The sequence below is a fragment of the Colletes latitarsis genome, chromosome 10 (genome assembly GCF_051014445.1).
Source record: "Colletes latitarsis isolate SP2378_abdomen chromosome 10, iyColLati1, whole genome shotgun sequence".
Lineage (NCBI taxonomy): Eukaryota > Metazoa > Arthropoda > Insecta > Hymenoptera > Colletidae > Colletes > Colletes latitarsis.
In genome coordinates, this window is record NC_135143.1 from 8,096,261 (window position 1) to 8,122,103 (window position 25,843).

Here is a 25,843-nt window from a genome sequence, read left to right on the forward strand (position 1 = left end):
ATTTTTGGCTGCAGGGGTCAATTATAAGCATTTTTGGTGAATAGACATATCCATGAAATCCTACCCACTTTCGAGAAAAAAATTCGAATAGGTACTGAAACTTTTCGGGGAAAAAAAATTTTTTAAATCGTTCTAAAAAAATTATTTTCGGTTACAAGAGTCGATTACAATCATTTTTGGTCATTACACATACCCTCGAAATCCTACGCATTTTCGAAAAAAAAATTCCTTACCGAAAATCTAATTTCAGGTTAGAAATCGTTCCTCGAAATTTCATGCATATCTTTAAAACACCGTAACTCCTGAACGGATTGGACGATTTTAATGTTTAAAAAAGCAAACAACGCGTATTTTGGTGTAGAATATGTAGAAATTCTAACAATAATGAAAAAGTTGTTCTTTGACCCAGTGAAATGAGGAAAACCACATAACAATAGTGCAATTTTCAAACAGCCATAACTCCTGCAATAGTGAATATATTACAATGAAATTTTTTTCTAAAGTAGAGCTCATGGGTACCTACAAAAAAGTATTAGACAACTTCTTTGTAGGACATCAAACAAAATTATTAAAAATCAAAAACGAATTCTTAAGAAAAATCGACAGGGGGTAGGTGCCTAAATTTTTCGGCGGGAAAAGAAAATTTCAAATCGTTCTGGAAAAATTATTTTCGGTTACAGGGATCAATTGCAATCGTTTTTGGTGAATAGATATACCCCAGAAATCCGGCATATTTTCGAGAAAAAAATTCAGTACGAGCGAAACTTTAAACGTTAATAATTTTTTAACAAAGCCTCTATCAAGAAATTGGTATTCTTGATTTTCGTCTTAATTTGGCTTCTAGAATCTCCCATTAATCACTTCCCGTACCATTTAACTCGACGAAATCCGGGCTCAAACGGCAGACGTCAACGCGCGGTAAACAGACCAGACTGATGCTAAACTGCTGTGTATACATATAACAGAGGTTATAAGAATCGTGACCGACCCTTGTGGCGTACCGATAGGAACTAAAACTCAATCACGATCGTGATTTGCTGCCCGCGAGTCTGGCTCGTGATGTTTACGTTTGGGTCGACTTTCTGTTCGCGAGTCTGGCTCGTTATATTTATGTTTGGGCCAAAGTCTTTGTCAGGAGTCAGACTCGTTAAAGTACGGAAAGGAGTTAAAATTTTTCTCAGAGCTGGTCGAACGCCCTGTATAGTTTTACTACTTAAAAAAGATCCTTGAGGATGTGACCCGAGTGTAGTGGGGATGACTTTCTGCTGTGAAGTTAAAAAAAAGTGGATTTTTAAGAGACATGGTTTTAACAAAATTACAAAAATAAATACTGCACTAAGTGCAAAATTTTAGAGTTAAATAAATATTATATATTAATCCAAATTCCATATAATACAAATCATGTAAATCATGTTAACTGAATAATAACAGACAATCAATTATCAATAACACTTTGGTTACTAATGAAATTACTTCACTTGATACAATTACACGCACGGATTATAAATTCGTTACCTAACACAAAATGAGACATTGAAAAACAAAAATAATAAAACTGGATTGAATTCATGGTTTCTATAAAGGTACAAAAATACGTACTGCAATAACTGCAAAATGAGACGTTGAAAGAAAAAATAAAACTGATTCATGGTTTCTCAAAATCAGAAAAATAATGTCTTTGATAAATGTTATGTTATGCTATTCTCAATCGTTTATATATCGTCGATCGTAAATAAAATTATGACTTTTACAATCTAATAATCTCCATCGTCCACCAAACGATATTTTTAAACTACTTAATTTTTAACTTTAAGTTATTTATAATAATTTTAATCTACAATGTATCGGTACGGAGCTAAGAATAAGCTGGTACTAACATACTATGATTTTAATGCTGATTAAAGACTAAGTTACATAATTCACAGTCGCTCGACTAATGCGAACAAATCCCGCGCAGCGTCAGTCCGTAGGGTGTTAATTGAGGCCATGAAGGGTAAAGCAGACTAAGCCTGCAAGCGTTTACTTTCAGTGATGGCGTAATTCTTGAACAGCTTAACTCTATGCATTAATCAACCGTAACATTTACATTACCAACTACTGTCATTTAAATAGTAATTTTTAAAAGATTTCTAGGTACCTGTCGTGCAATACTAAATATGTCTACTTCCATTCGCAGGTCTCTTACGTCGACGCTGAAACTTGCGATATTAATGGAAAGAAATCTCACGTTTGACTTTAATTTTAGAAGTTTTCGAAGAAATTTTAGAACTTCGAAAATGTTGAGAAAAATAACCTTGGGACTAAACATTCTTTTTCACCATTAAAATTGTCTATAAAATACCTTTGCTATCATTACAAATGAAAGAAATATACAGGCGTTAATATATAGGTTAATATAAAAAAAAGATCCAATAAAGAAAAATAACCAGTGTTGGTAGGTTAGGTCGAAAACTATGGGGATTAAAATGTTTTCAAGAATTTCTTACAGTATACGTGCAATTAATTTTTCAATATTCACTTTTTTTCATATATATCATATATCATATATCATATTATAGGGAAATATATATACAGGATGTTCGGCCACCCCTGGGAAAAATTTTAATAGGGGATTCTAGAGGCCAAAATAAGACAAAAATAAAGAATACCAATTTGATGATGGAGGATTCGTTAAAAAGGTATTAACGTTTAAAGTTCCGCCCGTACTGAATTTTTTTCTCGAAAATGCGCAAGATATCGGGGGTATGTATATTCACCAAAAATGATTGTAATTGACCCCCGCAACCGAAAATAATTTTTTCAGAATTAATTAAAAATTTTTTTTTTCGTCGAAAAATTTAGGCACCTACCCCCTGTCGATTTTCCTTAAAAAATCGTTCTTTATTTTTAATAATTTTGTTTGACGCTGCACAGAAAAGTTGTCTAATACTTTTTTGTAGGTACCCATGAGCTCTACTTCAGAAAAAAGTTTCATTGAAATATATTTACAATTGTAGGAGTTATGGCTGTTTGAAAATTGAACCATTTTTATGGCGTTTTTCTCATTTTGCGGGGTCAAGGATCAACTTTTCGAATATTTTTGCGACTTGTACATATTCTCCACAAAAATACGCGTAGTTTGCTTTTTTAAACATTAAAATCGTCCAATCCGTTTAGAAGTTATGACGTTTTAAAGATTCGTATGAAAATTCAGTGAAACATATCACGCTATGGTCAGACATGAAATTTTCGGTAATGAATTTTTTTCTCGAAACTGAGTAGGATTTCGGAAGTATGTGTATTGACCAAAAATGCTTGCAATTGACCCCTGCAACTAAAAATAATTTTTCCAATACGATTCGAAATTCTTTTTTTTCACCCAAAACTTTCAGCACTTACTCGAATTTTTTTCTCGAAAGTGGATAGGATTTCGGAAGTATGTGTATTCACCAAAAATGATTGTAATTGACCCCCGCAACCGAAAATAATTTTTCCAGAACGATTTGGAAGTTTTGAATTTAATTGTTAATAACTTTTTAACGAAGCCTCCATCAACATATTGGTATTCTTGATTTTCGTCTTATTTTGGCTTCTAGAATCCTCTATTAAAATTTTTCCCAGGGGTGGCCGAACACCTTGTATAGTAGGCTATTTCCCTACAAAAGCACGCACACGACACCTTCGTTCTATGGGCCCATTCCTGAACGAGCCATTGTAGTGATAACATGTATTAATAAATATTAGTACAATATTACGTTCTATAGATATATCATGTGTAAGTAACCCCACAACAGTTAACTTTATATTGACGCTCGCTGTATTTATGCTTAACCAAAGAATAGAGAAACAGCTTCGCCTGGGTAAAAATGATCTCTGTTGTCGTGTACATCGCGACAACGTTGAAATGGTTGGCTCACGACGAAGTAAAAAATGCTGGTTGGTTTAATAATTTATTTATTTGTGAAGCGCGATTGAATTTAGTCCTCGACGAGGACCTTCACAATAATCTGTCTCGGATTTTTAGACTAATCTCGCTCGGAGTTTTAGAGTAAACTATGTCGGATTTTTGGAGTAAAAAAATCTCCCTCGTTGCTCGCAGTCACTTTATATATCTAATTTTAGTGGGTGGAGACGCCGGAATCGGAATGGAAAATTGGGAGTGGTTAGTTGGGCATTGGCTAGTTGGGAAAAATGTAGGCTGGGGCCTGGGAAAAGGAGTGGAGGTACGCATAAGGCTGTTTTGGAAAAGGAAAGTCGGTTGAGAGGGCACCAAGGTGAATCTAAACATATTGGAAATATGGGTGGTCGAGCGGCGCCTTCAACCACCTAGCAGACGTCTGGCCTTAGGAATACCATTTGCCTAGACGACGAAAAATACCTAATAAATAGGCGAGCAAGTGGTTGGGCCTACCCTAAGTGTTATATTGCAACACCTGTATTCGCTGTAGCAGCGTCGAAAGGTATAACAACAACGAAACGGGGCATAATTCTTGGGTTGGATCGATGAACGTTTGTGCAAAGTTTAATCCGAATCGACGTCTGACAGTTCGCAGGGCTCGTCGAGAAAAGCGGGGCTCGAAATTTCCCGAAACGAGGTGCACGTGCGCTGGGAAAACGACCGGCAGGCGGGCTTGTTATAAAAGTTCCGCCTCGGAGCGGTAACGCCAGAAAGTGGGTATCCGTTTTCGGACGGAAGTGCGGCTACAATTAAATTGCGCCGTCCCCGTTCTCCAGAAGCGCGGCGTCCCTTTTATTTCGACGGTGCAACGCGAAACCGCCCGTCCGATTTTCGGTCCCATTGTCCCGCGATCGATCCTCGAACGAGCCGTTTCTCCCCGCCCGAATTATTTGCCCCAGTACTTTTAACCCTTCGCCACAGTTCTGCGATTCGTCAGTATCACATTTTATATTTTACTATTTTAGATATTCGACTATTGTTTTTAAAACGATCCAAGGGACACTCATTTATTTATTCGTTTGTCGAAGAAACAACTCCATCAACTATTGCGGTATATTCCTAACAAACGGACCGTTCACCGATCGGGGTGAGTTATACGTCATTCGATTCGTCTAATTCAGTACATTATTACAGTGAAAACTCGATAAATGTTACTACTCCAGGTCTGGTCAGGAACACTTATGGAATAGGAGAATCGTTTTTCGAATTTGATCGTAGTTTGCCGACGCCTCGAACATAGAAAGAGTTTAAATATTCGTTACACGTTACATTTCTGAAAATATTTCAGTTTGCACAAAATCTGAAATTGTGTGCCAGAACGTGTTCAATTTCGAGTGAAATGTCTCAGTGAAGTTAGGGAAGGTTATTTAATGGCACCTCCGAAACATGTACTATATAGAGATGACTTGTTGGCTAGGCACGCTGATTGGCCGTAGCGTAATTGCATAGTATATTCCTTACAAACGGACCGCTCACCGATCGGGGTGAGTTATACGTCATTCGATTCGTCTAATTCAGTGCATTATTACAGTGAAAACTCGATAAATGTTACTACTCCAGGTCTGGTCAGGAACACTTATGGAATAGGAGAATCGTTTTTCGAATTTGATCGTAGTTTGCCGACGCCTCGAACATAGAAAGAGTTTAAATATCCGTTACACGTTACATTTCTAAAAATATTTCAGTTTGCACAAAATTTGAAATTGTGTACTAGAACGTGTTCAATTTCGAGTGAAATGTCTCAGTGAAGTTAGGGAAGGGTATTTAATGTCATCTCCGAAACATGTACTATACAGAGATGAATTGTTGGCTAGGCACGCTGATTGGCCGTAGCGTAATAGCAACGCCCATCCTCACATGAATTATCGTTATTGGCTGGGCCGCTCACAACTACAATTCCATCGCGTGACAAAGGACGTGAACGAAACGTATAGGGACAAAGTAAGATAGGACAAGACTGAGAAGCATTGGCGTAACCGTACGCTCAAAATACTAGCCATGAAGAACAAAAATGTATCCCTCGTGGTTATGGAGACCCTACTATGCAACGTGACGTCAGAACGGGCCTCTGTAGTGGGAATAAGGCAGCGCGGATATCTCCTCTCCTTGCCCTTGTCCCGTTTAGTTTGTAGGTGCCTAGCCAACAAGTCATCACTGGATAGTACGTGCTCGTATCTTCGCAAGGTCAGTGGATAGTAAGTAGATTTATCAAACAGAGGTAGCTAACGAAACCTCCCTTCTCATAAGTGTTGCAGTTTCTGATCACTTATGGAACAGTGGAAGCGTTCCGTTTGAAAATAGCTACCTCCTATTCGATAAATGTACCTAGCACCTCGATCCGTCGTTCTTTGATGTTTCCAAAGATAAAAAAGGACAGCACAAAAAGGATAAACAAAGAGAGAAAGAAATCGAAACTATTGAATACCGCTGGAAAAAGTGTACCCGGCTAAAAGGAGATCTTGTGTTTTTTTTGTTTGTTAGGTCGAGTACTTCTGGGATCACTCTCGTACAGTTATTAAATTTACAGGTTCGTTTCAGTTCTCGCGCGAAGGAATATATTCGCAGGTGTGAACGTCGTTTCGACGGCGTCCTGCGACCAGCAAGATAGAACCTAGAATCTGCCACGCGTTATTAGCGATAAATTTAGACGCCTGGTCCGCCCTGTAATTAGAGGTTAACGATAGACGCCTGGGGGCACCAGAAAATGAACTCGTACAGGTTGGGATTACTATGACGAACTAAACATACCTACGGCTTATAGATTTTACGATCACGACGCTGTGTTTACAGGCTTGTTATTAGTCGGCTCGATTAGATTCTAAGCTGCGTCGAAATCATTTACTGTGCCCGATTTCTAATCGTGGCCTCGCAAACAATATTAAAACACGCGTCTAATTAAATAAATCTGCGACAGCAAGTTAGTTTAAACGATGCAACATGAAATATTTGTAATTAAATCAAACTAAACGATTCAATCCACATATTCATAATTTGAAACACTGACATTTGTCAATAATATTACTGCTAGTATCATAAAAAAATTGTTGCATTTAAGAGTATTTAAAATAATATTTTTAAATTTATAATTTACGTATACCATTAATTCATAATTTGAAATGTGCTAGCCTGCAATTGTAACAATTGTACAATTTATAATTGACGTAGACTCGTAATTTGAAACGTAAGCTAACACATTTCAAATTATGAATTAATGGTCTACGCAAATTATAAATTTAAAAATATTATTTTAGATACTTTTAACTGTAACAATTTTTTTTTGCATATAATTATATGCAATTTTATAATTGATAAATATTACTCGAAGCATTTGAAGAATATATTTCTTTAATGAAAGAAACTTCAAGAAATTTTATTACTTTATTGCAAATATTTCTTCTCGAAGCAAAACTGTGTCAATATTTTCAAAGCTACTGATATGTACGTGTATTTTAAAAATATTTTAAATATTATAACATGAAAGCAGGCGAACAAATATTTACAATTAAATCACTCGATAATATATAACTCGGGACCATCGTTGCAAGATTGACAAATGTTATTGATCAACATCAGCTTTGATTTTTGTCGATAACAAACAAAATAATTTATATGTATACGAGATTCAATTCATGTAGTGTAACAGCAGTCTACCGGGCAAATATTGGCGAACGTATTTTTTGATTTCGATTCTTTGGAGTCGCCGTGTTTGTCAGCTAAATAAATTAACTACGAGGATGATAATATGACTGTGAATATTCTTACAAATTTTATAGAAAACAGATAAAGAAGTGGATTTCAAACTGAAATTTATTTCGTCATTAGAGAGTTTAAAAACAGATTTCTTATTTTACATATTTTTTCAATATGTAGCGTATTTGTTTAAAATTCAGAAATCTCTAGCAATTTGAACTGTAAAAATGTAGAAATGTAATAAAAAAGTCAATTGTAAATTATACTTATGAGTATACTGTCGATCTTTAGGCAAATTCATATTTTTATTAATAGAATTAACGAAATCGGAGCTTTGTAGAGAGTTGTCTCAACCCCTAAATATAGTAACTCGTATTTTGCTTTAAGTAGATTTTTGAGGATTAAAATTTCCCATAAATGTATAAACATCCGCAGTCTACTAACTATTGAATTATTCAAAATATCCGGTGATGTAAAATGTTTCTGTTCAAAATATAAAAAGAAATATTTTGTGATTCAAAAAATGTAATTGAATTAAAAAATTACAATTGATACGCGAATTTTTAAGAATTACAATTACATTTATTGACCAACTGCTTGTACAATAATTCATCTAAACATAAAAGCATTCAGAGATCAAATTCCTGTCACGTGGAATTTATTATTTTAAAGGCATAATAAAATTAAAAAATATTATTTGTCACAAAATTCAATTCAGAATAATAAGTGTCTTGAATATAAAAATTTGATTGCAACTGCTACGCTATTCGTTCGAATAAATTATTTTTAAACGAGAAGCAGAAGATTAAATCGAAGTTTGAATTTCAATCGTTTGGTTCCTCCTACGCAGAGTTTGATAATTATTAATTACCGTTCGATGAAATCGTCGAGATTGCGCAAACGAGCACAGATACTTACGCGTAATCGTACAAGCCGATCATTAAAGAGCTATCGAGCGAGAAAGTTTCAAAATATTCGGGATCGTAATTCCTGTGAAATTCATCAGACCTTAATACGTGGCGGGGCTTCCCATTCAAACTGGAAAGTCGTTACTCATTCTCTAGTACGATCATTATGATTAGCCAATCGACCACCTAGGGCGTTTGCCGGCGAACCTCTGCACCGTGGCTATGAAAAAGGAGAAAATTATAGTGATCGGGGCTGTTGATCGATTAGGTCGATCACTGTTATTATCTCGGTGGTAATGCGTGCGCCTAACTGTCGATATCGTTTAACCGCGACAAAGTACTCGTTGTCGCCAGCCTGTTTAGAAAACTAATTATATCGAACAAAATTACCTATAAACGTATCAATAATTCGTTCACTTTTCAAAAGTATTTACGGAAGTACAAAGAATAAAAAAATAGGTAAAGGATCTTTCCTTTTTGTTCAATATTTATCGCAAAGCATATTGTTATTTTGACAGAAATTCTATGCAAAATTGATATATTCGAGGGCTTGTTAGGAACAGCTAATGCTCTAGTAAATGGCGAAGATTGGCAAACTCTAAACAGAAAAATTTCCAATAAAATATAAACGATTGTTTATCCGTTACTAGTTAAATAGAAATACAAAATTATAGAAACAAATATTTCGTAACGAACAGATCATTTAATCGATTGAATTAAGGTCAGGAAAAAATTGCAATACGTCTTATTAAACTAATTAAATTATTACACTTCAACTTATTTCTAGTGAGTGGAGATGTCATTGAACCATCACGTATTGCTATTGATGAATTAAATAACTCGTTAAATAAATATTGTGAATGAAAATGATCAAGTAATCAGAAGAAAAGTATAGACAAATATATACAGGGCATTGAAATAAGTTGCCAGCATAGGATTAGGATATGGATATATGTATAGGATGAAACTTGGACCAAGCGCCATATCACTAAAAGTTTTAATTAAAACATTCAAAGATGGAAAGAAATTTCAAAAGAAATAATGAAATTGTTCCAAATGACGAATCACATGCTACAAGTGTATTTTCCATAAATGTTGTTTCAAAGATTATATATTTTTCATGTACCAGTCGATACGTTGTTCTATTCTCTACAAAAAAGTACTTGTGTCGAGAAATGATTAATCTGAAGAATATTTTGCGAGTAAAAATATAAACATTCACATCCAGATTTGAAATACAATGTTGTCGAATCAAAGCTAAAATATCTTTCGAATCATTTTTCGGCCCAAATATTTTAATGCATTGTTTTTAAGAATGAAGAAGTGTTTAATGTATAAAGAAGATGTATTTAATTTTATTTTAAAAAATAGAAATGACAGGAAAGAGTGTGATGTATTATTCGATTTTAATATTTCCTAATGAAATTTTGTTTACCGTTTTAACGCAATGGCTTGGCCTGGTTTCAGAAGACAGGCTGCACATAATATCGATATCTTTGGATTTACTACTCTCGAAACAATTGTATTTGCATTCCTCTGTTACGTGTTTCTTCAATTCTCCTGATTGGCAGTTGAATCTTGGAGTATTTTCGGAATTCGACAGAAGGTTTATTATCTGAATGCCCTAGTATCCTATTTTATCATTTTAAACGAGAATATTCTAGCGGAATATCCATATATTATGGAGACATCCGTCTATAACGGTCGAAAGTAGGTGGATAATAAATTAGCCTCTTCAGGGACGGATTATTTTATTTAAGATGAACGGAAACTGAAATTGATATTGATTCTAATATTATCGATCCTCTGACAACAAGGAAAAATAGATAAATTTTATATTGTCGGTAAATTTGGTTTGGAATATTTATTCACAATTTTAGTTGTTATTTTCATGTTTCAATATTTAAAATAACTCAAGCATCTAAATATAATTAATGTCTACATTATCGTTTCAGTCATTTATTAAATCATATTGTATTCATTAATTTTATAATAACTACTGTTATATTCAGATTTTCTGTTTTGTTTTAAAATTATCTTAAAAATTAAAATGAATAAGTTGCCAAGAATAATATATATTCCTTCTTAGTGTTTACAAATTCAGCGAATTATCTTTATTTTTTATTCAATGTTTCGGCCATTAGGATTATAATATTGAAATTAAATGGCTAATATTTATCTTTTAGTATTTTTCTTAGCTGGAATAGTGCTAAATATATAAAAGGACATCAATTGAAGGATGGATAATAATAACACAATATGAAACTTTTTTATTTTCTATTTTTTGCTAGTGGGACCGTTATCGATATATTCATAAACTTTTTCTGATTAAAATAGAATCAAACAAGATATAATTTGAATTATATTTGCATACTAAATGATTGGGATAAACAATTAATATTAATCTGTAAATATTATATAAATTATATCGCGTTTTTTGATCATTTGTATCATTTTAAAATGAAGTATCTCATAAATACATTAGTAAAAGTTTCATTAAGAAAAAAACAAAAGTAAACTAATTTCCTAATCTTTTTTAGATCATGCCACACCTCAAATATTTTGGTGCTTAATCAATATAGCTCCCAAAATTAATAATTTCGGAGTAAAATGTAATTTTATATTTTCTCGTATTTTCATTTTGTTTAATTTTGTCTTTTCAAACATTAAGAATATCAATTTCTCGACTGAGGCTTCATTAAAAAGCTACTAACAAATTGGATTAAAAAATTTCAAATAATTCCGAAACAATTATTTTTGGTTGCAGGGGTCAATTATAAGCATTTTTGGTGAATAGACATATTCCTGAAATCCGACCCACTTTCGAGAAAAAAACTCGAGTAGGTACTGAAACTTTTTGGGGAAAAAAAATTTTTTAAATCGTTCTAAAAAAATTATTTTCGGTTACAAGAGTCGATTACAATCATTTTTGGTCATTACACATACACTCGAAATCCTACGCATTTTCGAGAAAAAAATTCCTTACCAAAAATCTAATTTCTGGCCAGAAATGTCTGCTCGAATTTTCATGCGAATCTTTAAAACGTCATAACTTCTGAACGGATTGGACGATTTTAATGTTTAAAAAAGCAAACTACGCGTATTTTGATGGAGAATATGTAGAAATTCCAAGAATGTTCGAAAAGTTGGTCCTTGGCCCCGCAAAATGAGAAAAACCCCATAAAAATGGTCCACTTTTCAAACAGCCATAACTCTTACAATAGTGAATATATTTCAATGAAACTTTTTTCTCAAGTAGAGCCCATGGGTACCTACAAAAAAGTATTACACAACTTTCCTGTAGGGCGTCAAATAAAATTACGAAAAATAAAAAACGAATTTTTAAAAAAAATTGACAGGGGTGCCTCGATTTTTCGGCGAGAAAGAAATTTTTCAAATCGTTCTGGAAAAATTATTTTCGGTTACAGGGGTCAATTACAATCGTGTTTGGTGAATAGACATACCCCTGAAATCCTACCCACTTTCGAGAAAAAAATTCGAGTAGGTACTAAAAGTTTTCGGCGAAAATGAAAGGTTTAAATCATTATGAAAAAATTATTTTCAGTTGCGGGGGTCAATTATAATCATTTTTGATGAATACATATACCCCCGAAATCCTATCCACTTTCCAGAAAAAAATTCAGTATGGGCGGAACTTTAAACGTTAATAACTTTTTAACGAAGCCTCCATCAACAAATTAGTATTCTTGATTTCGTTTTATTTTGGCCCTTAAAATCTTTCTGCTTGACACCTACTCGAGTTTACGACCTCGCTATATCGTGGCCCTGATTATACATTCCTCGACCGACTTCCTAATATCCCAGTCGTCTATGGCAGGGCCTGCTAGGAAGCCTTACTGACAAGTCCACTAGTAGGCCCGGACGAAACGCGGCCCCCTCTCTTTCTTTTCTGTCCTCCTACGGTGTTTGGGCTTCGGTGAGTCGACCAGATTTATGACACAGGACCGCGTTTGTACAATTTAGTCAAGGCTAGCATGGGCAAAAAATGTAGAGTTTTCGTTAAGCAAAATACAAAGTGTCATAAACTTGGTCGGCGAAGGCAGTCTCGAGTGGTTGCAAGCCCAACGGACTGTCGGATGGCCCACACGTGCTTGGTTTCGTATACCTGGGCCTCCCTTGTTTTCGTAGCTTGTTTGGAAGGCAGGCCTAGGGACTGACGCATCCGGTGGAAAATACCCGAAGTTGCCAAACATAGCACCTCCTACTTTGAACGCCAAGCTACGTTGACGTTGTTGCAACCCTGCTCCGAAACTCTTGGTGGAAGGGGGTGTAAAGTCAAGGCGAAAGAAAAACGACGACCACCATCAGATCAGTTTTAGACGTCAACCAAAATACGCCTGATTAGATTCATTTAGACAGCTCGACTCGAGCACGCTCATGGATATTGTTACGTTTTTAAATATAACACAGACAGAAATTAGTCTTTTTGTCCCCTGAATAAGGGGTGGTCCTTCGAGCTAGTTAGTCGGCACACTTCGTGCAAGTTTACCGATCAATCGAATCGATATACCTCTTGATTCCGGATTAAACATACGGGATTTCTCGAGTTCCTACACGCCACAATGCAGCGCCACATGTCTCCCCTTTAGTCGAGCTTCGTCGCGTGTCAATGGGCGTCCCCTGTCAGTAGTGGAGATGAGTACTGTTCACTTGTACAATTGCAAACGACTCGCAGTTATCCGAGCAATGCTGTATTTCGAATAACGAAATTCGAACTTGCAACTCTGTTCGTCCTCTCTGTGCCAATGCTTGAGCAGAAGACACAAAAGCGTAGCGTATGCGCGTCACGCGTGCGAGCGTTCGACGAACAATAATATCGATGAATAACCCAGATTACAATTGAAATACGCGCTGCTCGAGAGATGCCTGCCGATACGGAATTCCATAGGACATCGGCGCAAACGCGTTCCAACGGGCCAGCTTAACGCTGAATTTATGTCCGACACGGTACGACTAACGAGGCGTCTGTTCGATACCATTTAATTCTTATCTGGCACCTTGATTGGCTCGCGTGCCGTGCCTGGATTAACGCCGCCGGTCCACATTAATTCTGGTAATTAACTTAGTAACGCCTCGACACGACTTGAAACGCGGCATCGACACGGGAGTTCAGAAACTTCCGCGGTTCGGGTCAAAAACGTTGTCATGATTTAATTAATCACGCATCGATTGCGGCCATTGATACAGTTTCCACGGTTTCGCGAAGAAATGGATTTTGTAAGTTTCCAAACCTCCATAACTGCATTCAGGCTTTAATTTGATGAATAGTATTTCCCTGTTGACTGAACGAAATTCTATTTTTTTTTTTATTTCAAGCAATTTTAATCTCGCTCGAGACTATTTTGCAAATTCGATTTAATAATAGCACGGTCTTGTGCTTGAAAATTGATCTTGTTGGTTAGTCCTCGCTTGCAATAATTTATGGAGAATTGATTAAACTAATTTTTTAATTTGCATGAAAAAATGAAATTGTGTATTGTAATATTTCTTATTAATATACTACCTTGAAATAGAAATTTTGATCAAACGTAAATGTGGATTTTTGGCAATTCAAAAAAATGTGCAATCTTTTCTAGTTTTCTAATAGAGATTTTCATTAGGGTTGTATGATATAAGATTTACGTAAATAAAATTAAATAAAATCATTATTTTTTGGGCCAGTTTATACCTGTGTTATCTACCATCATGCTAACAATTAATTTTATTTATTTATTTGTAAGAAGTCAATTCTACATAGAATACTAGGTATTTCGAAACGTTGGGAGAAACTAAAACAATTATAATACAAAATTAGTTTTTTGAGCTTGGATATATATTTTGAAAATATAGGAGTTGAAAACATTTGATTTTGAATAAATTTTCTATTGTAAATTAATGTTAAATGAATGTTTCCTGAACATAGGATTTAATAGGTTAAATATCCATTTTATTCATACAGTTAAATTATTATTAAACATGTTTTAATTTCAAAGATTCTTCAGATGCTATAAATCAATTGCCATTAAAATAGGAAATTGTCTTAAATAATAATGGAGATTATACAACCAATTCAGCATAATTCTGTCACTTGTTGATAGATTTAAAAAAATATTCAATATGACTGAACCAATTTATGTTACAATCAAATATATTTGGGGCCTTTAAATTAGCCAGAGAAAAAGAAATTGAAATAACAACCATCTAGTGACTGAATTGTAATTAAATATTTCAACAATATTTACGGTGAGAATTCAGGACAATTTGGTAGCAAGAAAAGATGCTGAAGATGGCCATTTAATGAAGATAAAAGGGATTCAGAGTTTTAAAATAAACCTGAGAATGAATATAACTACTAAAGATTTCTCATCCATGCTTGAACTAGACAAAAATTAATTTCATACATTTGCCTGTCATACAGCCACTAAATCTTGTATATTAAAATTAATATTCTTAATAATTCATCTCTGTATTGAGTTTGATTTAAAGCCATGTATACATTCTTTTTAAGTTCTTTCCAAAGCCACTAAATCTTGTATATTAAAATTAATATCCTTAACCATTCATCTCTGTTCTGAGTTCGATCGAAAGGCATATTGTATATTCCTTTTAAGATTCTTCCAAAGGGGAAGAAAGAGAAATTTCACTGTATATTTATTCATTTTTAAGACTAAACGGACTTCTTATTGTCCTCGGAGCTGGGAGTGCTTTTAATTGTTCCATCTATGGAGGCGCCTCCCATCTTCGCCACCAGAGGGGCAGCGCTCTCACAAGCGCTCGACCGACCCCTCGGTTGCTATATACAGGGTGTTCGGCTAACCCTGGGAAAAATTTAAATGGGGGATTCTAGAGGCCAAAATAAGACAAAAATCAAGAATGCCAATTTGTTGATGAAGGCTTCGTTAAACAGTTATTAACGTTTAAAGTTCCGACAGTACTGAATTTTTTTTTCGAAAATGCGCAAGATTTCGGGGATATGTCTATTCACCAAAAATGATTGTAATTGACCCTCACAACAGAAAATAATTTTTTTAGAATGATTAGAAATTTTTTCTTTCGTCGAAAAATTTAGGCACCTACCCCCTGTCAATTTTTCTTAAAAATTCGTTTTTCATTTTTAGTAATTTTATTTGACGCCCTACAGGAAAGTTGTGTAATACTTTTTTGTAAGTACCCATGAGCTCTACTTCGGAAAAAAGTTTCATTGAAATATATTCACAATTATAAGAGTTATGGCTGTTTGGAAATTGGACCATTTTTATGGGGTTTTTTTCATTTTGCGGGATCAAGGACCAACTTTTCGAACATTCTTGGAATTGCTACATATTCTCCACCAAAATACGCGTAGTTTGCTTTTTTAAACATTAAAATCGTCCTATCCGTTCAGAAGTTATGACGTTTTAAAGATTTGCATGAAAATTCGGGCAGAAATTTCTGGCCAGAAATTAGATTTTCGGTAAGGAATTTTTTTCTCGAAAATGCGTAGGACTTCGAGGGTATGCGTAATGACCAAAAATGATTGTAATCGACTCTTGTAACCGAAAATAATTTTTTTAGAACGATTTGAAAAATTTTTTTTTCCGAAAAATTTCAGTAGCTACTCGAATTTTTTTCTCGAAAATGGTTACAATTTTGGAGCTATGTCTGTTCACAAAAAATGTTTATAATTGACCCCTGTAGCCAAAAATAATTTTTCTACAATGATTTGAATTTTTTTAATTTCGTCGAAAATTTGTCCACTTACTGAAGTTCTTTCTCGAAAATGGTTAGGATTTCAGGGATATGTCTATTCACCAAAAATGATTGTAATTGACCCCCGCAACCGAAAATAATTTTTCCAGAACGATTTGAAATTTTTGAATTTAATTGTTAATAACTTTTTAACGAAACCTTCATCAACAAATTGGTATTCTTCACTTTCGTCTTATTTTGACCTCTAGAATCCTCTATTAAAATTTTTCCCAGGGGTGGCCGAACACGCTGTGTATAGTCCAGGCCACGATATAGCGAGGTCGTAAACAAAACTCTTGAGAGTTGGGACCGACTACTAAAGACTTGAGTAAGACCTTTACTTGTCATGATACCTCTAAAAATGGCGACACTAGATAAAACATTTCTTCGTACGGCCCTGATTATGGTCTAAGGCCCTTAGATGCTCGTATTTCTGTCAATTCACCTGTTTCGGGAGCTGATACGTGTAAACTTTGACACCTACTCGAGTTTACAACCTCGCTATATCGTTGCCCGGACTATACACTCCTCGACCGACTTCCCAATATCCCAGTCGTCTAAGGCAGGGCCTGCTAGGAAGCTTTACTGATGAATTCACTAGCAGGCCCGGACGAAATGCGCCCCCTCCTTTCCTTTTCTGCCCTCCTACGATTCTCACGAGTTTCCACACCGCAGTGACGCAATGCCACACATCGAAGCTCGAAGTGTTTCAAGATAAGTGTCCATTATAAAAATTTCGATCTTTCTAGACGCTCTTCACAGATGCCAATATTCCTATTAAGACATACGTGTGTCATCAACGATGTCAAGAATGTACCGATACATGCATACTCCTCCCTCACCGAATATCTGCTGCCCTGTTTGTCCAGCCCCGAGGGAGGAAAGCGTGTCAGGATAATTATGATGAATGTGAGTGGCCTGTAATTATATTTCGCGTTAACGGAAATTCGACGCGTCCTGGTGGCAAAAGGACTATTTTTAGTTGTCTCCGCCATTAACTAAATTCAGTTCTTCGCGACTGAATGTCGAGGTCAACTTTGCCACTTGCAGCACTATAGAAGACGAACTTTTTTAATATTTTAAAACTATAATAGAGTATAAATTCTATTCCCATTTTTCCGTAACCACAAAATTAAAATTTGTAAAAGTTACTCGATGCTAAGAGTTTATTAATCTCTTCAGGAACGAATTGATTTGTTCGAAGTAAACAGAGATTCTTTATATGCCATCTATGTTATATCACAGGGATACTTAATTATGAATATTTATCTGCAATTTTTTAAAAATATATAATTCCATAGCGACGTTCGAGACAATCAAACTTTTTAAATATTTTTAATAACGTTTAAAGGTCGCTAAATATTTCAGGAAAGGAATGATCCGAGCGTTTAAAAAATATTTCTGAATAATGGTTTCCCCTTCGGACCACAAACTAGACGTTTTGTAAATGAGCTTGAATTCTATGAAGAATCTCTCGAATATTTCATAAAAATATGATAACCCGGAGAAGGAAATTTTCCTTGGAGGCAACTGATTCGCGTTAACGCGAATGGAGGAACGTATGCATTCGGGACGCGCCAGGGATGATCGCGGATCGTAAACGTTCCACGGACAGAATCATTTTTCAGTCTCTGGGAGGAAGCATCGCGACGATTTATTCTGTCAATCGAGGTGTCGCTTTATCTCGCGAGAAAAATTGACGTTCGATTACGTGGCTCGTGCTCCCGGCGAGAGTACTTTCGTTTCGAACGTTTATACGATTTCGTCGGCGGCCGAGGGGGAAAGGAAAGGGCCCGGGCGCGGAACACGAGACGCTACTTTGTGACCGAGTGTGAATAAAATTAACTTTCCCGCCCGTTAGAATTAATATCGAAGTGTTCCGGGTGGGTTTACGCGGCGATGTGTGAAGAGGGGCCTCGCTAAAAGGTGCGTCGTGTAAGCAGATTAGAACCTCCTCGAGCGGCGACCTAATCTTCCTTCGGGGAGATCTCTGGACAACGCGTTGAAGCCGATATACACGGTGTATCGCTTAAGATAACTTCTTTATTTATGATCCCGGAGCCTCCGCGTATTAGGTAGTCGCACCGGTGGTCGTATATTTGCGTCGGGGTTGCTGAACGACGTCAAACTTTGACGGCCGCCATATTTCTTCGCGGTGATTTTCGTAGACCCGTAAAATCGCTGTTGCGTGGAACCTTGACACCTCTCGTTGTGCTCGCGAGGATTATCACTTTTAATCTATCGATTTCTTCCAAAAGATAAGTCGAAATACGTTATTTATCAAAACTGTTAGCATACGTAATCTCGAAACGACAAGTACGTGGGGTTAATCCGAGCGAACCCGAGTGAAGCCGAGTGAAGCCGAGCGAAGCCGAACGAAGTCGAAGAGAAGTCGTTGCACACCGAATGCCCACTATAGTGTTACTGCCCATAAGTTATAATAAATACTCAAGCCCTAAACCTAGTAATTCGAGAGTTATACCATTTTAAAGTTTACTGAACTATTTTGGTGTACTTTACGGATTTTATGGTATATTCACGCCACAATAACTGTTCAAATGGTCTTCCATTTCAGTCTGAACATTTTTCCAAACATTTGTGCAATGGAAAGGAGAGTTTTTAATAAATGAACGCGGTTCCATTATTGTTTCTTTATTTCACCCTGGGGCAACACACTTACTAAATAATAAAACGTTATATTTGCGTTCGCATTCCTCGCGTTTTATCAATTCAATCACGAATACGGTACAAAACAAAACCAATTGCATTATGTATTGATGCATTCGCTCGCTCAATTCTGACCTAATTTTTGGACAAATCAATTGATTAAATCATGAAACCAGGTCCCTCGAGTTCTATAGCAACGAGCTTTAAAGAAAATGAGAATAATCCGACTTTACGGCCATAAATTGTGTTTTTATGACAGTAATATGACCGGTTCCATTGCTTCACCGGTAAATGACGAATATTCAATTGAAATTTTTTATCGGTAATTATGCATTACAATACCGTTAAATGCAAAAAATTTCAATAAACAATAAACAATTATCAAAATTGCAAACGTTTTGTACGTGTTATGCGAAATAATATACACGTATTAATATTATTATTTATCATTGCATTTGTTATATTATTTTGTATTGTTCATTTGTGTATCCATATACAGGGTGTTCGACCACTTCTGGTAAAAATTTTAATGGGATATACTAGAGACCAAAATAAGACAAAAATCAAGAATATCAATTTTTTGATTGAGGCTTCGTTAAAAAGTTAGTAACAATTAAATTCAAAAATTTCAAATCGTTCTGGAAAAATTATTTTCGTTTGCGGGGATCAATTACAATCATTTTTGGTGAATAGACATACTTCCGAAATCCTACCCATTTTTTAGAAAAAAATTCGAGTAGCTGCTGAAATTTTTAGGCGAAAAAAAAAATTTCAAATAATTCTAAAAAAATTATTTTCAATTGCGTGGGTTAATTACAATCATTTTTGATCATTACACATACCCCTGAAATCCTACGCACTTTCGAGAAAAAAATTCGAGAAGGTGTGAAATTTTTCGACGGGAAAAAAAAATTTCAAATCGTTTTAGAAAAATTGTTTTCGGTTGCGGGAGTCAATTACAATCATTTTTGGTGGATAGACATACCCTCGAAATCTGGCGCACTTTCGAGAAAAAAATTCAGTACGGGCAGAACTTTAAACGTTAATAACTTTTTAGCGAAGCCTCCATCAACAAATTGTTATTCTTGATTTTCGTCTTATTTTGGCCTCTAGAATCCCCCATTAAAATTTTTCCCAGGGATAGCCGAATTAAATTCATATAATATAACATAAAAACGATGACATTTTTTGAAACGATAGTCTATTCGATTGGAAAACTTTTCTGTGTGATTTCAGCCTCGAAACGGAACATAAAAGCGGAAGTATTTCCTTTACGACCATGTATACTTTTTGATAGTATTTGTTAAGCAACAGGTAGTTACGATAGTTTGTAAAAACTAATATATTTGACTAAATTTTCAAGGTGGGGTATCCTTCAGGATGTCGTTTATAACTGAAAGAAAGTTTTACAATTTGAAATAAGTAATAATCGAAGTCATTATAATTATATTAAATGTAAAATATAATGAACGTTTTTAATATTTGAGAAGCTGTATTGGCTATTAGATTTGAAACTGTGCGAGGATAATAAAATAGAGACGATGTATATTTATATTAATGTTTAGCAACGTATTTCAAAGAGAATATAATCGATTCCGCAGATTAAAATAATGTTGCTCGTATGATAACTACGGTGTTTATTTAGCGCGTTCTGTGAAATACTTTGGTCGCAATAACAATCCCGACGTTGTCTCGCATAATGAAGACGTTATTTCAACATTTGCCGACGAACAAAACCGTATTGAACGGAGAAAGATAATATTATTCTTTGTTACTTTTCATACCTTCCTATTGAATTGATCGCTCCGTGAACGACAAAAAAGGAGATCATGTTTCGCGAATCAAATACACAGAGACGTTTTAAACCGACGCTTTTCCATAAAGACTGGAAAGAGTATTAAAACAATTCCTCGTGAAACATTCGAAACCAATATTATTCTTTCAATGTTGAAACATTTCTTAACGATATTAAAATTTCTTTGAACGTAAAAAGATTTCTATTAAAAATAAAACTGTAGCTCGAATAAAGGATACTGTAATTTTTTGTAACCTCTATTAGACAGGGTGTTCGGCCACCCCTGGGAAAAATTTTAATAGGAGATTCTACAGGTCAAAATAAGACGAAAATCAAGAATACCAATTTGTTCATGGAGACTTCGTTAAGAAGTTATTCAAGTTTAAAGTTCCGCCGGTACTGATTTTTTTTCTCGAAAATGAGCAGGATTTTGGGGGTATGTCTATTCACAGAAAGTGATTTTAACTGACCCTCGTAAACAAAAGAATTTTTTTAGAACGATTTGAAATTTTTTAATTTTGTTGAAGACTTTCATACCTTTTCGAATTTTTTTCTCAAAAGTGTGTAGGATTTCGGAGGTATGTGTAATGACAAAAAATGATTGCAATTGACCTCTGTAATCGAAAATAATTTTTTCATGGTGATTTAAAACTTTTCAATTCCGCTGAAAAATTTCAGCACCCCCTGTCGATTTTCCTTAACAATTCGTTTTTCATTTTTAATAAATTTGATTGGCGTTGTACAGAAAAGTTGTTTAATACTTTTTTGTAGGTACGCATGAGCTCTACTTCAGAAAAAAGTTTCATTGAAATATATTCACTAGTGTAGGAGTATTGGCTGCTTGAAAATTGGACCATTTTTATGGGGTTTTTCTCATTTTGCGGGGACAAGGACCAACTTTTCGAATATTTTTGCGATTTGTACATATTCTCCACCAAAATACGCGTAGTTTGCTTTTTTAAACATTAAAATCGTCCAATCCGTTCAGAAGTTATGACGTTTTAAAGATTCGTATGAAAATTCGGGCTGAAATTCTGGCCAGAAATTAGATTTTTAGTAAGGAATTTTTTTCTCGAAAATGCGTAGGATTTCGAGGGTATGCGTAATAACCAAAAATGATTGTAATCTACTCTTGTAACCGAAAATAATTTTTTTAGAACGATTTGAAAAATTTTTTTTTCCGAAAAATTTCAGTACCTACTCGAATTTTTTTCTCGAAAATGGTTGCAATTTTGGAGCTTTGTCTGTTCACAAAAAATGATTATAATTGCCCCTGTAGCCAAAAATAATTTTTCCACAATGATTTGAAATTTTTTAATTTCGTCGAAAATTTGTCCACTTACTGAAGTTTTTTCTCGAAAATGGTTACAATTTCGGAGGTATGTCTATTCACCAAAAATGCTTATAATTGACCCCCGCAACCAAAAATAATTTTTTCAGAATGTGTTGAAATTGTATAATTTAATTGTTAATAACTTTTTAACGAAGCCTCCATCAAGAAATTGATATTCTTGATTTTCCTCTTATTTTGGCTTCTAGAATTTCCAAATACAATTTTTCCCAGGGGTGGTCGAACATCCTGTATACATAGATACACATTGTTTATACGTTACTTGTTATACAAAACACTATAATTTTAAAAGTTTGGAAATATTACAGGCTTCAGGATTAGACTACCAGGCTTCGAATAATAATAATACGTAAGATGTATTATCCAGAGATCATAAGTTGCCAATATGTACTATCTAAAGATCGTAAGTTGCCAATATGTACTATCTAAAGATCGTAAGTTGCCAACAGGTCAAATTAGTTATACCACTTCCAGTTAGATGGGTCGTCATTATTAGTTAAATTGATTAAATTCACGAATATATTATATGAAAAGGCCGAGAAAAGCAAATATCGAGTCAATGTGATCGTTAGGACTCTAAAGTTGAGGTTTTCTGGAGAGGATTAAGCGAATTCAACAACTTGTACCCTCGCTCCCCCGAGTTGAATGCAGTTGGCAGCTTATCCTTTGCGCGCAATAGGTGTATTTCTGTTTTTAAGAAATTTAAAAGTTTCCGTGAACATAAATTTACCTTTAGTGTCACTATTCAATAAGTTCAAAATTGAGTTAACGAAATCTTTCTATGTGGTTACATTACGATTCCTGAAGAGGATCCAATGTAGGCTCAAACGTCGAAAAAATAAATACTCCATCCAGGATGGGAAAACAAAATTTCTATATTACTTTGAAATTATTCACACGAACAAAAAAAAAATATGTAATAATAGAACAAGAAACGATCCAACGATACTTAGAAATAAAAGGAAATAACGTTTCTCATATTCAATACAAAAAGTAAGAATATTAAACGAAGTGGATAAAAATAAAAATAGAGAGGGTAAGTACGAAGCAAGGTAATAATGCACCATGCAAATGAGAAATATTGGAAGGAGATGTTGAAAGGAGATACAAATTGTCGATTAAGAAACGGTGCAGAACGTGAAAAAATAGTGAAGCGAAGATGAAAAGATAGAAGAGTAAAAAGATTGTGAAAAGGGATGACGAAGAAGAAATGACAGATAGGGGTAATTTGGGAAAAATAATATTACGGAGGTTGGAAAAACGGGTTAAAGAAGGTAAAGATTATTAAGCGAGAAAAAGAATCAACTGCGAAACTCCCGCGTCTATGTGGAAGTGGGAAAATTGGGTTGACGCTGGGGGAAAAACATGGGATAAGAGAAACGGAGGGTGAACATTATTTAGATTAGGTTTCAGATTTTAACGATAGCGTTTTAGGTGTACTTCACATTTTTGTATTTCTTGTTTTATTTTCTTCTATTCGCTTGTTCGTAACACATACGTAATCAAGACGTTTCATAATAATTATTGTAAAAGGAATCAGTAGTTTTTTAGATTCGTTGCTCGAAACCACACAATTAAAAATTAGAAATCGAGAAAGAATTCCTTTTCTATTGATATCTTCGAGCAATAAACTTTAAAAATCTATATATTCGTATTTACCAGTCTTAGATGCTACATTATCGATAGGTTATTGCACATACAATATTTACATACTTTTATATCAGTCAGTACCATTTTACCTGAAGAGGACTCAAGCAAGAGAACCAAATGTTCTTCTGCAAAGTTTACTGGTCGAAAATATAAATAAAAAACGAACTGACGACTGTTTGATCTCTAATCCTTTAATAATAATTTCTATTATTATTAACATGTGCTAGGAAAGTCTAATTAAATAGTCAAACCAGCAGCTCCAAAACGAAATATAGTAATATACCTCCTTGCAATCGAATAAATATTACTTAAATGAATCTTTGTCGATAATTGATATCATTAAATTGAGAATACCTGTTTGAAAAGAAATGATAAAAGACACGAGAGATCGCAATAAAAAATAGTGGTTAGGTTGTGGAAGGATCTGAAGATTGTTGACTAAGAAGGCGTATCTAAGACGTTAAAAAGTCACGCAAGAAAGCGAAGATGGAAGAATAGAAAGACTCTGAGGAGGGGTGATGAAAGAGGAATGAAAGATGTGGGTAACTGAGAATTAATATTTGTAGGAGGGGAAGAGAAGCAGGATAAGAAAGGTGAAAATTATAAAGCGAGAAAAAGAAACAGCCGTGAAATCCTTTCATACCCTAGCAAAGTTGAGGAAAAAGGGGAGGGGGGTTGTGAAGGTGGATGACGCTAGAAAAACCGAAAGACAAATGAAACTGTGGGTGAAACATTATTATTTTAGTTAGGTTTTAACAACCATATTTTAGATGCATCTCATTGGTTCCTTGCGTACCTTTTCTTTTACTTTTCATTCCTATGTAAGAAGATGTTTATATCATACATATATATTGAAAACGTTTAATAATTGTTGGTATACTCAATAATAATAGTCCGTTGCGACTAACAGTAAAACAAAATCTGTTGGGAGAATTTTTCTATGTAACCATAAAAATGGATTAGGTTGTAAAATAGGCTCATTTGCTGAAACTCGCCCTTTCACCCCATTTAATATATTTCTATGTATACTTATACTTCTTTTCGTTTTTATTTCGCAATTAAAGTCATTAAATAAATAAAATGAAATATATATATCCAGTAAAACTAGAAACATTGATTATTTATCAACTACAAAAGTTTCGACCATCATGGTGCAAGGTTCTTTTCAGATACAAAATATAATTAAATAGAAAGATGTTTTAAAATAATTAATTTTATGTCCCTGTTATTGTTTAATACAGTCGAAAAAGATTTTGCTTCTCTATCGTACGTACCTTGGAAGAGCAAAAAAATTCAACTTGTATTCTGTTGTTTTAAAAAACTATTACTTAAATAAAATCAAAAACGGATTTTGCTCACCACTATTTCAAATAAAGCAAAATTACCAGCCTAGCAAACTTAACATAATATTCACTGACAGTATAATTTATTACATTAACGTTTTCCACTTTGAATAAGTTACACATTTATTATCTACATTTACATTTTACAATTTTTTCTTTGTATTATCTACATTTTTATTTTACCATTTTCTGATTAAATTGTCAGTATGTATCAGTTGTGGTTTCGAAGCAATAATATAGGTCACAAATAATCTGTATACAACCATTTTGCAATATCTCCGAGTGGATACAGTTGAAAATTTGTTTATATTAAAGTTATATTCCAATATATAATTATCACTGTGATATAATTTTCTTTAAAGGTTTCATGTATTTAATAGTAAAACAAACTTAGTTTTTAATTGTATTTAATAAGATATATACGATTCTATTCAGTTACAAATGTCGAAAAAGGAAAAAGGATTACCTCCTTCGCTAAAAACTCGTATATTTAAATCTAATGACTGTGACATTATACTTGGGGTAGATCCGACAACTCTCTTCAGAAGTTAAGCATGATTTAGGTTTTACGGATACAATAACTATAAAAAAATATTAATTGCACAAATTTTCTATAGTCTCAATGAATATTAGACAGAGCTTCAAGGACCAACAATTTTGTTTCGCGGCCAAAATCATTTTTTTCTAGTAATAACTGTTATTCTTGAAAAAAAACTACAATATAGAAAGAGGAGTGACATAAAGTCATAAAATAAAAAAAGAAAATGTAGATCC

The 25,843-nt window shown here is 34.3% G+C and overlaps 2 protein-coding genes across 3 annotated transcripts in view; one reads left to right on the top strand and one right to left on the bottom strand.

The window, feature by feature from the left end:
• The window catches only part of LOC143347045 (hydroxylysine kinase), a 414,097-nt gene that overhangs the window by 255,886 nt on the left and 132,368 nt on the right, over positions 1–25,843 (top strand). The gene's annotated exons all lie outside the window — the stretch shown is intronic.
• Positions 1–25,843, bottom strand: part of Nolo (ADAMTS-like no long nerve cord) — a 581,281-nt gene that overhangs the window by 250,654 nt on the left and 304,784 nt on the right. The gene's annotated exons all lie outside the window — the stretch shown is intronic.